We start from the raw sequence: 18,601 nt of genomic DNA, 5'->3' as shown, positions 1-18,601 counted from the left end.
GAAGACAGAATAGTTGTGACTTTTTATGGGCCAGGCATTTAAACATATTTATCTTCAAAGAATATAAAGGAAATGGTCAGAAGTATGAGAAAATGACCAAAACAATTTTTAAAAATTAATTTTTATTAGAGTATAGTTGATTTACAATGTTGTGTTAGTTTCTGCTGTACAACGAAGTGAATCAGTTATACATTTACATGTATCCACTCTTTTTTTAGATTCTTTTCCCATATAGGTCATTACAGAGTATTGAGTAGAGTTCCCTGTGCTATACAGTCGGTCCTTATTGGTTATCTCTTTTATATATAATAGTGTGTATATGTCAATCCCAATCTCACAATTTATCCCTGCCCCCCTTCCCCCTTGGTAACCATAGTTTATTTGCTACATCTGTGACTATTTCTGTTTGTAAATAAGTTCATTTGTAGCCTTTTTTTAGATTCCGCATATAAGCAATATCATATGATATTTGTCCTTCTCTGTCTGACTTGACCAACACAATTTATAGGAGACTTTAAGATCTGGTGTTTATATGACATATCAAGCAGACAAAAGCCAAATGGTAACGTACAAAAGACAAATGGTAAGATTTGAATAATATAATTCATGAGGTTGAAGAATATAATTCATAAGGGTGAACAGGGATATAGAAAGTTTCAATAATATGGTGTATTAAATGTTTATCAAAAAATTCTTTATGTTATATATGAATATATATGTGTGAGATATATGATTATATATGTATATATATGGTCTCTTATTCACGGAAAATTCATTTCTTCTCCAAACATTTATGAAAGATTGTAAAAAAAGTTTAACAAAGAATTCAGTGAATTCTAGAGTCCTGCTGGTCTTGTGCTTTGATCCTCTGGTTTAGCCCATGTTTTCAATTAGCTTTGTAATTGATTGAAATGGTAAAAAGAAAACATCTTCTCTTTCATGATGCTGTCAAGTGGCTCATATAATTAATCTTCCACCTTCGTATGTCCTTTTTGTTCCCAGAACATCGGTTTGAGGTTCTTTTACCATTATCAAAGTACTTTGGATCTATGTTATCTGTGACTAATCTGAAGATGCATTTTTACATTTGATTAAATGTTCTAAATCATTAATGCCGTGTGTATTGTATTGCAAAATTTACCATCTGAAACATCTGGCTGTTCTTTTATAGGGTTTTTCTTTTCATTAGCTTTTCTGAGATAAGACTTACAGAAAACCAGGGGCCGTAGGAAGACTAGGGAATGAATGGAGGATCACAAACCCCAATTTAGTTCTTTGGGAAGCAGAGGGCAAATCCTGGAAGTCAGCACTATTCAGACTTTATTTCACTACTTATTCAGCCTAAATTTTAGGGTTTACCACTTAAACTAACCACTCACTAGCGCCCTATATTCGCTGTAGTTTAACAGTTAAGAAAATAGGCTCTGAAGTCAGTTTCTTGGGTTCAGATTTCAGCTCTGTCATTAACACTTGTGTGACTTTGGACCAATTACATATCCTCTCCTATGCCTCAGTTTCTTCCTTTGTAAAATGGGAAAAATAATTATAACTATCAGTGGTAGGCAGAATAATGTCCTCCCCCAAAGATGCCCATGCCCTAATCCCTGGAACCTGTGACTATGATAGGTTATGTGGCAAAGGAGAATTAAGGCTGTGGATGGAATTAAGATTGCTCATTATCTGACTTGAAATCCATATCCTGGATTATGTGGTGGGCCTAATTAACAGTGGGAGAGGTGGGCAGAAGAGGATCAGAGAGTTAGGGAGATGTGACTATGGAAGAATGGCCAGAGAGATGCAATGTTGCCAGCTTTGAAGATGGAGGAAGGAGGCCATGAGACAAGGAATATGGGTGGCCATTAGGATCTGAAAAAGGCAAAGATCCTTCCCTAGAGCCCCCAGAAGGAATTCAGCCCTTCTAACACTTTGATTTTACCTGGTGAGTCCAGTGCTGGATTTCTGACCTACGGAACTGTAAGATAATGACTTTGTATTGTTTAAGCCCCCAATTTTGTGGTAATTTGTTACAGCAGCAATAGAAAACCAATGCATTATCCTATAGGTTTGCTGTAGGGTTAAGAAATATAAACATTTAGGACAGGCCTGCTCAGTCAATATTAGCCACTATCATTATTATTTTTTTCATTGGTATGTTCCCTCCTGTCTTTGCACCTTTGTAATAGCTGTCTTGTGATTACCTGAAATTGTTGGAAATCACCTCCCTCCTTCCCCAAGACTGTGGCCTTAGGAGTTTCTCACTCTCAAGGTAGGCCATACTCAGTCTCCAGAAATTTGTTAAAATTACTGTTTAGGTATTCCTAGACTTTATGGGTCCAGTGGCTTCTGCTCCAGATAAGCAGATCTGGGCTGTGACTCTCTGGATTTTTCCTGTCTCTCTAGATTTTAGAGTGGTGGTTTGCTTTGCACCCTCACGTCTCTGCTCCAAGGAGAGTCATTGGTTTTCAGTTTGCTCATTTTATTTGTTGCTATAAGGACGGGAGTGATGACGGAAGTGAGCTCAGTGCTGTCATTGCCATGTGGCTCTAATGAGCTCCTCTGTTCTCAAGAGATCTCTAGCTCTACACTTGACGTTCTTCTGATTTCTGTTCTCTGGTTTTCAACTCATCAATTTCATTCCCAAATATGCTTTCTGGGTTTTCTATTTTGGTTAATGGCATCTCAGTCTATGAGATAGGAGGTAATGTGATGTATCTGAAATATAGGGTACAAAACAGGATCAAAATCTGGGAGGTTAGCCTAAACTCTTCCCTTTTCCTCATCCTCCCACATTAGTAAGTCACCAAATGCTGTTGTGTCTACCTGTGATAGCATCTGAAATTTTCTGGTTTTTTTATCCCCCCCATCCTTTCTGTCATGACTCTAATCATATCCCTTATTGTCTCTTGCCTTGGCCAGGCAGAATCTTTTAAATTACTTCGTCTTCCACACTGCTTCAAGAGGTTTGATTTCTTCTGAGGCTTCTCTCCTTGGCTTGCAGATGTCCATCTTCTTGCTGTTTCCTCACATGGTCAATTGTTTTCTGTTCGTGTGCATCCCTGGCGTCTCTGTGTGTCCAAATGTCCTCTTCTTATAAGGACCTCAGTCAGATTGTATTAGCCCCACCCCCCATGCCCTCATTTTAACTTAATTACCTCTTTAAAGTCCATATCTCCAAATGTAGTCACATTCTGTGGCACTGGGTAGTAGGGCTTAAACATATGAACTGTGGTGGGGCACAGTTCAGCCCATAACACCTACTAGATCGCTCCATGTATTCTATACGTGTGTATCAGATCACATCATGAGTGCACATCACGACATGGGAAGATTTGAAAAATACTGATTCCTGGTCCCCACCTAACTCTGTGGGTTCTGAATCACTGTGTCTGAAATGGGCCTGGGAATGCACTTCTTGTATGCATGTGTATGTTTAAATTTCTCCCTAGTGCTTTATAATACTTCAGCTTTTTATATGCCAGAATTTTTTTTAAAAAATCATTTCTGGGGAACATATTATAAGTGTTCACATCTTTGCTCATGGTTGTTCTTTAACTGGAAATACCCTTCCCACCATACAACTGTGCAAATTCATCTATCCTGCAAGGCTGAGCTGAAATATCATCTTCTCCGTTATTGCTTCCTTGTTCTCTCCTGTGATAATCCTGCAATACTTTATCATTACAGTTGACCCTTGAACAAATTGGGGGTTAGGGGCACCAACCCCACAGCAGTCGGAAATCCGCGAGTAAGTTTACAGTTGGCCGTCTGCATCTGTGGTTCTGCATCTTCAGATTCAACTAACCTTCGATCCTGTAGTACTGCAGTATTTATTGAAAAAAATCCACATATAAGTGGACAGACACAGTTCATACCCATGTTGTTCAAGGGTCCACTGTACTTTATTGTTAGTACTTGAGAATCTGTTTCCTTTTGTCTTTGTATTGCAGTCATTTGCCTTCCTCTTTCACTGGCTTCCTAAGGCCTAGGATGACATATTCTTTATTTCTGTATATCTGAAACAGTTGCAGTTGCTCTGAGCATAATCGGTAATCAATCAATGTCTGTAGTATGAATAAATGAATGAACTCATTAATAAATGCTAATAATTTTCTTATGACTTTTTATCCAATGGAGACCATTGGATAAAACAAATAAGCTTATCAAATGTAAAACTAGTGGCAAATTTTTATTCTTGAATTGAGTATCCTTAACATGATACATAACAATAGTCTTCAAGTGTATTTCCAATTTAGAACTTTAAACATGTAAAATTTTTTCTTGAAGAAGGTATTTGAGAATAGGAAGAGGATATAGTGAAGGCATCATAACAATTTGTGATAATGACAATTTTTTTTTTTTTTTTTGCGTTGCATTTTCAAGGCAGAGTGTGGATGGTTCAATTCTTAAAGATGAATGGATTCCCTAGTGTCCACTTATGGTGTATCCTTGTTTATCCTCCCGATCAAGAACTGCTGCCTTATAACGGGTATGTTAAGGTGGAATTGTCTATTAGCTGAGCTAATAATAAGCTGTGGTTTCCTGGGTCAGTGAATAACAGAAACAGTTCTCGAAATAATTACATCAGCTAAGACCCAATTTCCAGGCAGGGATCAAGAGTCTGACTTTTCCTTTGTGTTAGTTTTCCACAAACTACTAAAATTTCTAGAGATGGAGTAATTGCGTCTCAAATGATTTCTCCAAAGCCTTTTCTGAACCAGAGCAGGCAGTAACAGAGATTGTCAGGGGAAGGACTGATGTCTGCTCATGAGGGGAAGAATGACTCTGCCTTGAAAACACAAATGAGCCTTTGGATGTGGAAATTTACAAGTCTCAGAGAGCCCTGAAACATCTTTAGAAACTGAGCCTAGCGGAATAATGGGAGGCTGTGTTCTGGCTTGGCATGGGAGCCTGTCTGGCACAAACTACACTGTAAACAACTCAAACATTTCAAACATTTGCATCTGCATACATGACATTAGATTCTCAAAATGTCCAATTAAACACTTCCTCAGCTGACCTGGTGTCAGCCTGGCCTTTCTGATGGGGAAGGAGTTTCAGCTGATACTGTTGTATGCTCTTCCTTTCTGGACCCAATCTTGTCCTTGTTCAGACAAAATTCTTCTTAAGGGAATTCCCTGGTGGTCCAGTGGTTAGGACTCAGTGCTTACACTGCCGTGGCCCAGGTTCAATCCCTGGTTGGGGAACTAAGATGCGCAAGCCACGTGGCATGGCCATGTGAGGCTGAACCACACTGACTCCATTTTGTCACCTCCATCTTAGGTCCACAGCCCTACCCCCTCCCCTTTCTGTGTGACTCAGCTTTAGCTTAACTTACAAGGATATGTTCCCCATCAACTTTTACCCTTTTCTTCATCTGATGTGAAAACTGGAAGAATGCCTTATGCTGACACAGATGGTTAATGGTCCTGAGATCCCTGGGGGAGGGGAAAATCCCCGGTCCCCGTCGGTGTGGTCATGCTTCTCACTGGGTAGTCAGATTCCGTGTTTAGCTTTGGTCCCTTTAGATCCCCCGGTACCCCTTTCCATGGTGCAAAGTGCAGCTGCGAATGCCTCTGGGTCATCCCGTCTGCCTGATCCTTCCTGCCTGTGTGTAGGTTACCCACGACAAACTTCATGGAATTGCACTTTATGGAATTGCCTGCTTTGTTTTTCTGTCTCAAAGTTTCTTGTCAGTTTGGAGGATATTATTCAGTATCTCTGCCTCCCGATAATTGGTACAGTATGGATAGAGAGTTTGGGTTTGGAAAGGAGGGTGGGCAATTCTTTCACTGGGACGTGAGCTGAGAAGAGCTGTATAGATAAAGGGATAGAAGAGTTTTGAGTTGAGGATGAAGAAAGCCAAGTCATCTCATGGTCATAATATCGTATTCTCAGTTATGTAGAAGAGGAGAGCTTTTGCTGAACATGAGGGGAGTAGGGGTTGAATCTGGGGCTTAAGGAGAGTGGAAAAACTTTGTAGCAGCTGCTGTGGGGAATTTGATAGGGGTCAATTGAAGATAAATATAAGGGTTGCTGAGCAATGCAAGGGACCCAGCTGAGATCAGACAGCCTTTAGTTCATATGGAGATATTTGGCATGATTAAGTAAATGTTGGTGATGGTATTATGGAGCACGTACAGAGAAAATTCAAAATTAGTTTTGAAGAATTGGCAACTTGGGTGAGGAGGAAAAGCAAAGGTATTCTAAGGTGCTAATGAAAGCATTGTTGGAATCATTAATTACCAAGTGAGGTTTTGAACCAAGATTAATCTGAAACGGTGAGTTGGGTGGATAGAAATACAGTCAGACTGGAGACGGGGAAGTGTCTTAGTTAATTCTGACTGCTGTAACAAAGTGCCATAGACTGGGTGGCTTATGCACAGCAGAAATTTACTTCTCACAGTCTGGAGGCTAGAAATCTGAGTTCAGGGTGCCAGCATGGTCAGGTTCTGCTGAGGACCCTCTTCTGGGTTGCAAACTGCCGCTTTCTCATAGTGTCCTCACATGGCAAAAGAAGAAGGTGCCCTTTTATAAGGGCACTAATTCCATTCATGAGGGCTCTACCGTCATGACCTAATTACCTACCAAAGGTCCCACCTCCTAATACCATCACATTATGGTTAGGATTTCAACATATGCATTTTAGGGGGACACATTCAGTCTATTGCAGGAGGCTCTTCACTTAGCCAGCGTCAATCTAGCTGCTTCTCTGTGCCACACATGTGCTGAGTGGTGGGGATACAAGGATGAAGAAAACACAATTCACTTTAAAAGCTCAAAAGCATTTATTGAGCTTCTAACTGTATACTGGGTGGAAAGACATTGATCTTGCCCTTGAAAAGCTTTAAGACTAGTGAGATAGTCTGGATAATTTCGATTCAGATTGTGGTAAACTTTGAAGGAGGTAAGCAGAGGGTGCTAGAAAATTGTAGAAGAGGACATTCAACACAACCTGTGAGAAGACAAACCAGGTCAGGAAAAGCATCCTGGAAAAAACTGTGCCTGAGTTGACTCAAGATGATTGAAAGACTATTGTGGCTTAGATAGGAAACAACTCAAGTGTCTGTCAACAGATGGATAAAGAAGATATAATGTATAAGTGTATATATACATTATACATATATACACATATATACATAACACACACACACACAATGGAATATTATTCAGCCTGAGAAAGAAGGAAAACCTGCCATTTGTGACAGCTTGGATGAACCTTGAAGACATTATGCTAAGTGAAATAAGTCAGACAGAGAAAGACAAATACTGTATGATATCACTTATATGTGGAATCTAAAAAAGCTGAACTCAGAAAAACAGAGAGTAGAGCCATGGTTCCCAAGGGCTGGGGGGTGGGGGGAAATGGGGAGATATTGAATCAAAGGGTACAAACATTCAGTTATAAGATTAATGAGTTCTGGGGATCTAATGTACATCATGGTGATTATAGCTGATAATATTGTATTGTATACTTGAAAGTTGCTAAGAGAGGAGATCTTAAATGTTTTCACCATTAAAAAGAAATGGTAATTATGTGACAGGAAAAAAAAAAAAGGATGATTGAAAGAGAGTAGAGGTGGAGAAAAAGCAGAGCGAGAGGACTGCTTTGGCCAGGGCAGATAAAAAAAGCTTTCAGAGAGAAGGTGATCATTGAGATGCGTGATGTATGATACTATTGCCAAGTGAGAGAAATAAAGAAGACCTGAATTAAAGTGGTAAAATTTTTGTTGGTAGGGATAGAAGAAAGAGATGTAAGAGGATAGAATGATGAGATTTAGTGACTGATTGAATATGTGGGAGGATGAATAGATAAGACTGAATGATAGGGACAATTGTTTTCATTAACAGAAAGAGGGAAATCTCTTTCTGGGTTAGAGAAGATTTTGGGGAAGATGATGAGTTTGGAGATTTTGAATCAGAACATCTGATTATAAGTGAAAGCAATCCAACTAAAATGATATTAAACCAAAAGAGGAAATCTGTAACTTTCATAACTGGGAAGTTCAGAGATACAGCTGGCTTTAGGCATGGCAGGATCCAGGTTACAAATGATGTGATATGGGTCCATCTCTATCCCTGTTGTCTATATCTCTTGGCTTAGCTTGTCCTGCTTAATTTCATTTTGCAGACAGGTTCTCAGCACACAGTAGGCAAAATGGGTACCTATAGCTATAGATTTGCATCCTAGCAATCGGAGAGGAAACAACTTTTTTTTCAAATTTTATACATGAAGACTTTATTTTACCTTTTCTCAATTATAATTTTAAAAACAAATTATTTCAAATGTCCAATCTTCAATGTAGTCTGATTGAGGGACAGAAATACTATAATTGTCTTCCAATAATTTGAAGTTAAAGACATTTTTATTTTCCAAATTTATTTTATTTCCATCAATCTAGGAAACTGTTGCTAAATTTTTAACATCTTTCTACCAAGTTCCTTGAATTTTTACCCCTTTATATATTTATGCCATTCTAATCACACCCCACTCATCAGATTTTTCTGTTAATTTTCACTAATCAGAAGACTCAAGAAAATCCTCCCATTTAAATATTGTATTTACAGTGTTTTCATTTGCCATTGCATTTATTGCAGTCAATGCAATTAAGAAGTAATTCAACCAGCATTTATTGAGCAACTTTTTGATTCCAGACTGAAATGTGGAGGAAATCAGAATACATAGATACATGAAACAAAGCTCTTTTTTTTCAGGACAGTCGTGGTCTAGTGTCAGAGACAATCATGCATACATAATACCCAAAATGATCTGCAGTGATCCTCGGGAGGAAAATGAGCAGAAGACTGAGAGCCACAGAGCAGAGAGGCTTGCTTCTGGTCCAGGAGGGAGGCCCCAAGGGCTGCACAGAGATAGGGCAGAAGCAATGCAGGGACCTATCAATGTGCAGGATTTTGAGGAAGAAAGAAGAAGGGAAGACTGCCCACCAAGTTCTGAGAATTTATATGTGGAAGGATGGTGTGTTCTATCAGAAATAGGGAATCTAGAAAGGAAAGACGTTGAGGAAAAGGGCTTATGAATTTAGGTAGGCTTTGAAAGCATCAACAGGTTGAGATGCCTCGCAGCCGTTTGAGAACGAAGGTTTGGTCTGAGAAGACGAACACAGGCTTTGGGATTAGATTCAAAGAGACACTGAATAAGTTGGATGAGAAAAGCAATTGGGTAGGAGAATAATAACAAAAAGATTAACTGAGTAGATCTTAGAGGCATCTAATGTCAACACAAAAGGAACATTTAGAAAACAAATCCCAGTGATAGAGACATGTCTGAGTTCGTATCATTTAATTGCAAGGAGAGCTTCTTATTTCTTCCTCCCTTCCTCCCTCCCTCCCTCCCTTCCTTCCTTCCTTTTCACACTTAAAAAACAAATAGTTCACCCATTTCTCCCACCCTCAAACCCTCGCCTGTGGCAACCACCAATCTATATATCTGTGAGCTTGTTTTTCTTTTTAAATTTAATTTAATTTTTTAAGATTCCACATATAAGATCATATGGCATTTGTCTTTCTCTGTCTGACTTAGTTCACTTGGCATAATGCCCTCATTTTTTTCTAAATTTCTATTTGTATTTTTATGTATGTGGAAGGTTAGTTATGTTTCTTGACCTTGGAGAAGTGGCCGTCTGTAGGGTATGTCCTATGTCTTCCAGCAGTACACTCCCATCTCCTCACCCAAGGCCCAGGGACCAGCTGGTCCTAGGGTAGGTTATTATTATTATTTTTTAATATACATATATATATGTTTTAAAATTTATTTATTTATTTTATTTTTGGCCGCATTGGGTCTTCGTTGCTGCGTGCGGGCTTTCTCTGGTTGCAGTGAGCGGGGGCTACTCTTCATTGAGGTGTGCGGGCTTATTGTGGTGGCTTCTCTTGTTGCGGAGCACGGGCTCTAGGCACACGGGCTTCAGTAGTTGTGGCACAAGGGCTCAGTAGTTGTGGCTTGCAGGCTCTAGAGCGCAGGCTCAGTAGTTGTGGTGCACAGGCTTAGTTGTTCCGTGGCATGTGGGATCTTCCCGAACCAAGGCTCGAACCCGTGTCCCCTGCATTAGCAGGCGGTTTCTTAACCACTGCGCCACCAGGGAAGTCCCCCCAGGGTAGGTTCTGATCTGGGTTTGTGAACTTGGTTTTGAAGGCTGCTGGATCATAGCTTTCTTGCTTCTGGTGTCTGGCTTCCTGGTGGGAGGGGCCGGTCGTTGCCCACTGGTGGGTGGAGCTGCATCTCGGCCCTCTGGTGGGCAGGGCCGCATCAAGGGGTGTGTCTAGAGGTGACTCTGAGTTCAGGAAGTCTTTAGGTAGACTGACTGCTGATGGGTGGGGCTGTGTTCCCTCCCTGTTGGTTGTTTCGCCTGGGGCACCCCAGCATCGGAGTCCACAGGCAGTTAGGTGCCACCAGGTCTTGGTGCCAAAATGGCGGCCTCCATGAGAGCTCACGCCTGATTACTCCCTGATATCTCCACCACCAGTGTCCTTGTCCCCACAGTGAGCCACAGCTGCCCCCTGCCTCCCCAGGAGAACCTCCTAGACCAGCAGGTAGGTCTGGCCTAGGCTCCTATGAAGTCATTGCTTTTGCCCTGGGTCCCGGTGCACACAAGACCTTGTGTGCGCCCTCCAAGAGCGGAGTCTCTGTTTCCCCTAGTCCTGTGGAGTTCTTGCAATCAAGCCTTCAAAGCCAAGTGCTCTGGGGGCTCCTTCTCCTGATGCCAGAGCCCCAGGCTGGGGAGCCTACTGGGGGCGGTCAGAACTCTCACTCCTGTGGGAGAACTTCTGTGATATAATTCTTCTCCAGTCTGTGGGTCAGTCATGGGGGGAGGGGGTATGGCATTTGATTATATCATGAGTGCACTCCTCCTACCATCTTGTTGGGTTTGTTTTTCCTGTCTTTGGATGTAAAATATCTTTTTTGGCAGGTTTTAGTCTTTTCTGTCAATGGTTGTTCAGCAGTTAGTGGTGATTTTGGTGTGCTGAAGAGTGAAGGTGAGCTCAAAGTCCTTCTACTCTGCCATCTTGTCCTTCTGTCCACTTGGTGTAATGCCCTTGAGGTCCAAGCATGTTGTTGAAAATGGTAAGATTTCATTCCTTTTTATGGCTGAAGAGTATTCCATTGCATATAACAATTTCTTTATCCATTTATCCATGGGTGGACAGTTAGGTTGTTTCCAATATATTGGCTATTGTAAATAGTGCTGCAATGAACATGGGAGTGCATATATCAAGTGCTTTTGTTTTCTTCAAATAAATACTCAGAAGTGGAATTGCTGGAGCATATGATAGTTCTATTTTTAATTTTTTGAGGAACCTCCATACTGTTTTCCATAGTGGCTGCACCAATGTACGTTCCTACCAACAGTGCACGCGGGTTTCCTTTTCTCCACATCCTCGCTAACACTTGTTATTTCTAGTCTTTTTGGTAATAGCCATTCTAACAGGCATGAGGTGATATCTCATTATGGCTTTGATTTGCATTTCCCTGATGAAATGATGTAGAGCATCTTTTGATGTACCTATTGGTTATGTGTATGTCTTCCTTGAAAAATACTTATTCAGATCTCCTATTTTTTAATTGGATTGTTTGTTTTTTTGTTATTAAGTTGTATGAGTTATTTATATATTTTGGATATTGCAAATATTTTTCCTATTCAGTAGATTGCCTTTTCATTTTGTTGATGGATTCATTTGCTGTATGGAAGCTTTTTAGTTTGATGTAGTCCCACTTGTTTATTTTGCTTTTGTTGATTTTGCTTTTGGTGTCAGATATGAAAAATCATTGCTAAGACTTACATCTAGGAGCTTACTGCCTATGTTTTCCTCTAGAGTTTTATGGTTTCAAGTCTTATGTTCAAGTTTTTAATCTATTTTGAGTTAATTTTTGTGTATGGTGAAGATAGTGGTTCAGTTTCATTCTTTTGCATGTGGCTGTCCAATTTTCCCAACATTGTTTATTGAAGAGACTGTGCTTTCCTCATTGTATATTTTTGGCTCCTTTGTTGTAAATTAACTGATCATATATGCATGGTTTGATTTTTGAGCTCTCTATTCTGTTCTATTGATCTATGTGTCTGTTTTTATGCAAATACTATACTGTTTTAATTACTATAGCTTTATAATATGGTTTGAAATCAAAGAGCATGATGCCTCCAGCTTTGTTCTTCATTCTTAAGGTTGCTTTGGCTATTTGAGGTCTTTTTTGGTTCCATACAAATTTTAGGATCACTTGTTCTAATTCTGTGAAAAATACCATTGAAATTTTGATAGGGGTTGCATTGAATCTGTATATTGCTTTGAGTAGTATGAACATTTTAACAGTATTAATTCTTCCAATCCATGAACACAGAATATCTTTCCATTTATTTGTGTCTTCTTCAGTTTCTTTCATTAATGTCTTATAGTTTTCAGTATACATGTCTTTCATCTCCTTGGTTAGATTTATTCCTAGGTATTTCATTCTTTTTGATGCAGTTGTAAGTGGGATTGTTTTCTTAAATTATCTCTCTGATATTTCATTATTAGTGTATAGAAATGCAGTAGATTTGTGTGATTTTGTATTTTGCAAATTTACTGAATTTGTTTATTCTAACAGTTGTTTTGATGGAGTCTTTAGGGTTTTCTATATACAATATCATGTTATCTACAAATAGTGACGGTTTTACTTCTTTTTTCCAATTTGAATGCTTTTCATTTCTTTTTCTTGCCTAATTTCTGTGGCTAGGACTTCCAGTAACAGCTTTTATTTGCAACATCTGTATGTTTTAAAATCTATTTTATTATTATTCAGGTATGGTGAGGCCAACAGATCAGGAAAAGATTGCCATTGAAAAGATAGTTTGTTGCTCACAGTTCCCAGGAGGAGGGGCATGCCATGCCATGCAGGGTCACATAGGGAAGCAGCGGGGTCAGTTAGGAGGCAAAAGGAATGAAGGGAAATCATGCGCAAAGGACTCTGCTGTGGTTTTGGCAAGAAAGAATGGGTTAGACTGGGTAAGCAGGCTTAGCATTGGCTAGTGTGAAAAATTTCAGTGGGCTCTCAGGTATTAGAACTATCCCAAGTTGTCTGGTACCTGGCCCTGTGTTGATTAGAGCAGGGAAAAAGTGGTTTGGCCTGTGAGAATTAGATAAAGGAAGTGATTGAACAGTATGGGCTTTAGATTGGTTGGTTTGCATATGAAAGGAGTGTTCCTTAAGAATTAACTAACCCTGGGAGGGGGCAGTTCTTCCAGTCAGTGAGGTCCAAGATGCCAGAGCATCAAGAATACAGAAAATAAAAAACTGTAGTTGCTATTTTACTGTATATCAATAGCAGGGAAGATTCTGATTGGCCTTGCTTGAGTCATCCTGTTTCTGTAGTTTGGGTATGGAGTGTGGGGTAAGGAATGGTACTGTGATTGGCAGCTAATCTAGACCAGAGGGTAAAGTTAAAGAAAAAGAAAACAAAGTGGGGAAGTATACTGGGAAGCCAAAAACTATAGCTACTGTAGTCTACTACAAGATGCCTGTAGCCATCGTGGTTGAGCTGAGCAGGTGGCAGTTCAGATGTGGCTCTGGGCTTCTAGACTTCAGAGGAGTTAGGGGTTTGTTTTTGCCTTAGCAGCTCTCACTGCACAACATGCACTGTTCCCTGGCTTGACACCTTTCCTTTATCCTGCATTTCTACAAGCCTATAGAGTTCCTGAAACTCAGTGACCACATGTAAACTCATTATTTATGTTTTCCGATCCTTTTGACTAGGTACCAGTGTTTTCCTCAATGCTTACAACAAAAAGCTTAGCTTTTTCTTGACTCCTTTCCTTCCTTCTCTCTCAAGTCATCTATCCTCTTCTGAATCTCTCCTAGATTTACTCCTTTCTCATGCATATTTGCTGCTGACATTCTAGTTAGGATCTTCATCACTTTTCTAGTCTCTTCTTTTTAATCCATCTTTCTTCATATTGTCAGATATATCTCACTGGGGAAAAATCACCTCCTACTCCCCAGGATAACCTCCCTACCCCCAGTTATTTGAATATTATATAGAGAGAATGGTGTGTACCTGGCACAAGGGTGAACGTCTGAAGATCTAAATTCAAGTCACTTCATGTTCCTCCTCTGCATTTCATTAGAGACATTTTGTGGCTTAAATGAGAAAATGCTTGTTTGAAAAATCTTTATAAACTGTAATGTTCAGATGATGGTGGTTTCTTTATTTCTCTTTCTGTGCTGTATGAATTCTAAGTCTTTTCCAAACTCTATAATTTTCAGCCTTATCTCCTCTTTTAAAGTGAATTCCTCTCTATCCCCATGCTTAGCCCACATTTGGTTCTATCTTTCTATACTGTTCCTAAACCTAAAATGCCCTTCTCTTTTCTCTCCTGGCAACTAAATCTTAACCATTTTTTTTTAAAGGCCTGACTGAAGTCCTGCCTCTTTTATGAAGTCCTTTTTAATTATTCAGGTCACCCATATTCTCTTTTTATTCTTATACTTCATTTTTTACTACTGATTATTTACTCTTTAATTTTTGCTTATCTTTTAGTCTCCACAATGTATTTTATACGTCTGAGGGCAGGAATCCTGACTTTCACTATCTTTGTACCATGTGTAGTTCTCGTCATATAGTTTTAAATAGATAGTTGGTAGTTAATTAATTGTTAATTGGGAAAAAGTGCTAACCTGCAATAATTGCACTTTGGATATGCTTAGTGAGCTTCTCTTTTCCCCATAGGAAGAAATAATTGTTGATTGATTAGACTGACAGATGTGGAAACAATTTAGTCCAATTTAACTAACACTTATTGAGTTCTGGAACATATGGCAAGTGCTGAATAAATGTTCATTTGTTCACTTGTTCAGTCAACAAATATTTATTGAGTATCCACTATATGCCCCACACTGTGTGAGTTATTGTAATACATGTAACCTATTAGACATTCAGACATTGAGAATCAAAACATGACTCTGACATGGTTCTCATCCTTTTCTTTAATAAATTTATTTATTTATTTATTTTTGGCTGCATTGGTTCTTCGTTGCTGCTCGTGGGCTTTCTCTAGTTGCGGCAAGTGGGGGCTACTCTTTGTTGCTGTGCATGGGCTTCTCATTGTGGTGGCTTCTCTTGTTGCGGAGCACGGGCTCTAGGCATGCGGGCTTCAGTAGTTGTGGCTCGTGGTCTCTACAGCACAGGCTCAGTAGTTGTGGTGCTCAGGCTTAGTTGCTCCACAGCATGTGGGATCTTCCCAGACCAGGTATTGAACCCATGTCCCCTACATTGGCAGGTGGATTCTTAACTACTGCGCCACCGGGGAAGTCCACATGGTCCACATCCTTAATTTGCTTTGCTTAAATGACCAACGATGACATCATTGGTTGATTATACGGCATTATAGAAAAGTAAATAGTATGCTGTGGACACACAAAGAAAGGAGCAATTTATTCTGACTTGATAGTTCAGGCAAGGATTCACAGAGGAGATAACATTCAGGAAAAAAATGAAGTGGGCAGGGAGGTAGCTTTGACACTCTTGTTTGCTTTGTTACAATTTTGTACTTTACACAGTGTGTTGTTAAAAATTAACATGCTGGAGAGTTTCTACTTCTGGGAAGATGGGGTAGATGTACTTTTTCCTATTTATCCCACTAAGTACAACTAAAAAAATCTAAAAACCTATCTGTCTGTATGTCTATCTATCTATCTATCTATCTATCTATCTACCTACCTACCTACCTACCTACTCAAACATAATAAGACTCTGAAAGGTGGAAAGAAGGTAGACCAGCTAGGGACATTGGGACCCGAGTTCCTTGGGTTTTCTTTTTGTGTCATATATCTCAGACTTGGAGCTGAAAAAGCTGGCAACTTGGAAATGCCAATGAGTACAGACAAAAAACAAACAAACAAACAAACAAAAAAACCCAACAGAAGCCTGCTCTCTTTAGTCAAAGGACCAGGAAAGGGAGAGTCTAGCAAGACAGAAAACTTTTAGAAAGTAATCACTCTATTCCAGTCAAACATTACAGAAAAAATGTAGCACACTGTGTGACCCATGTTAACAAAGACTGAGTGGATAGCTTAGGCAGGGTATCCCAACATGCCTCCTGGGTGGTGTCACAGAAGATCAAGCAGGGAGTCAGGACTTTCATACCCACCAGCCACTAATGAGCCTCCCCACCCCCAACCCTACCTGTAGAGTAAGTAGAGACCATGAGGGGAGCGGGGACTATGACCCATTTGGCAACAATGTACCCCTCCACTTCCCTGCTGGCATGGTGTCAGAGGGGATATCCTGGAGAGTCAGGACTTTCACCATTGTCAGCAGTAGTGAGACCATCTCACTACATAGTTAGTGAAGACCACATGGGGTATCTGAAACTCCCATCCTCCTTCAGAATTTATAAGGAGACCCTGCTCTTTGAGTGTCTGTGGAGGCCAAGTGGGGAACCTGCACTGCTACCTCCACTGGCAGTGTTGCAGCAGCAACATCTCCTACCCCCTTCCTCCACTGTAGTGGTATCAGAAGAAACCAGCTAAAATATGAGGTTTCAAAAAGATCCAGAGTCTCATATTGCAACAATGTCTGTGTTTCAGTTGAAAATCACTTGTCATAACAAAAGAGCCCGGGAGATCTCAAACTGAATGAAAAAAGAAAATCAATAGATGCCAATACCAAGATGACAGAAATTTTAGAATTATCTGACAAGGACTTTAACACAACCAGATAACAATGCTTTAATGAGCAATTACAAACATGCTTGAAACAGATGAAAAAATAGAAAGTCTCAGTAAAGAAATAGAAGATATAAAGAAAAATCTAATGGAAATTTTATGTATGCAAAATACTATAAGCAAAATAAAAATCTCAGTGAATGGCCTCAATGCAGAACAGAGGCAACAGAAGAAGGAATCAGTAAAATGGATGATAGAGCAATAGAAATTGCCCAATCTGAACAACAGAGAAAAAATAGACTGGAATAAAAAAGGAACAGAGCCTCAGGAGGCCATTGTACGATAAGAAAGATCTAACATTCATGCTGTCAGTGTTTCAGGAGAGGAGAAAGAAATCAGAATTGAAAAAAACTCTCAAAGAAATAATGGCTGCAAACTTCCCAAATTTGATAAGAGACATAAACCTAGAGATTCAAGAAGCTGAGCAAACTTCCAACAGGATAAACTCTTAAGGGATCTCTGCCAACACACAGCATAATTAAACTTCTGAAAACTAAAGACAAAGAAAAGAACCTTGAAAGCAGCCAGAGCAAAATGACACCTTACCTATAGGGGAAAAATAATTAGAATGAGAGTATATTTCTCACTAGAGACTATGGAGGTCAGAAGATTATGGCACAGTATTTTCTGGGTGCTGAAAGAAAATAACTGTCAACTTAGATATTATATCCAGCAAAAATATCCTTCAGGAATAAAGGGATAATCAAGACATTCTTAGGTAAAAGAAACAACCTTAAGCAGACCTACCCTAAAAGAATGGCTAAAGGAGTTTCTCTGAACAGAAAGGAAATGCTAAAAGAAGGAATATTAGGAAGGAAAGAAAGAACATGATAAATATATCAGTAAATACAATTGGCTTTTGTTTTCCTCTTGAGTTTTCTTAATTATGTTTGATGATTGAGGTGAAAACTGTTAACGCTCCCTAAATGTGATTCTAAATGTATGTAGAGAAAATATTTAAGAAAATTATATTATAAATATGGAGAAGTAAAGGGACATAATAGGTAAGTTTTCTATATGTCACTCAAACTGGTAAAATATTTTACCAGTGATGATATATATATGATATATATGATACATATATGATGTGTATATATATGATGTTACACCTATTGCAACCACTAAAAAAGCTATGCAAAGAGGTATACTTGAAAACACTACAGATAAGTAAAAATGGAATTCTAAAAAATGTTCAAGTAACCCACAGGCAGGCAGGGGAAAAAAAAAAAAAAACAGAAACAAAAAGCAGAGAGGAAAAATAGAAAACAAAAAGTAAAACAGCAGAGTTAAGTTCTAACATATTAGGAATTACATTAAATGAAAATGGTGTAAATATAGCAATTAAAAAACAGAGACTGGCAGGGACAATTAAAAAAAATGTGCTCCACTGTATACTGTCTACAAGAAACTCATTTCAAATATAACAATATGAGCAGGTTGAAAATAAAAGGATGAGAAATTATAAACAGTTGATTATCATTATTTTTGGTAGCCAATAAAGTTACTATGAATGCTGAATTAGCAAATACTGAACTGCTGCTTCTAAGGGAAATGCAGGGTTAGGTTCCTGTGAGCCTCTGTTCACATTTTTGTCAACTGATCAATACATATTCTTGTTTTATGTGTTTCTGTTTAAAGACACCTTATTGAGTATATATTGTTGATTCATTAACTTTGAACTCACTGCCACCTGCACTGTGATTCATATTTGATCAAAGCTTATCTAGCACACGTTTTCTCTGTAAAGCAAATCATAGCTTCTTTTACTTAGGAAGAGTAGACAGCACTTCAGCACTATGCTTGAGGCCATTTTAACAGTAAAATTACCAACAAAAAGCACAGAAATGAGAAGACACAGATAGCAGTACCAGGAGTGAAGCAAGAAATCACC

At 39.2% G+C, this 18,601-nt stretch overlaps 1 protein-coding gene and 1 non-coding gene across 3 annotated transcripts in view; both read left to right on the top strand.

The window, feature by feature from the left end:
- Positions 1-18,601, top strand: part of CPQ (carboxypeptidase Q) — a 505,020-nt gene that overhangs the window by 13,552 nt on the left and 472,867 nt on the right. The window lies entirely within an intron of this gene.
- TRNAV-UAC (transfer RNA valine (anticodon UAC)) lies at positions 5,133-5,204 on the top strand. The gene has a single exon. It is a non-coding gene; the product is annotated as a tRNA-Val (tRNA).

This window comes from Balaenoptera ricei, chromosome 17 (assembly GCF_028023285.1).
Source record: "Balaenoptera ricei isolate mBalRic1 chromosome 17, mBalRic1.hap2, whole genome shotgun sequence".
NCBI lineage: Eukaryota > Metazoa > Chordata > Mammalia > Artiodactyla > Balaenopteridae > Balaenoptera > Balaenoptera ricei.
This window is presented reverse-complemented; position numbering and strand designations above follow the sequence as displayed.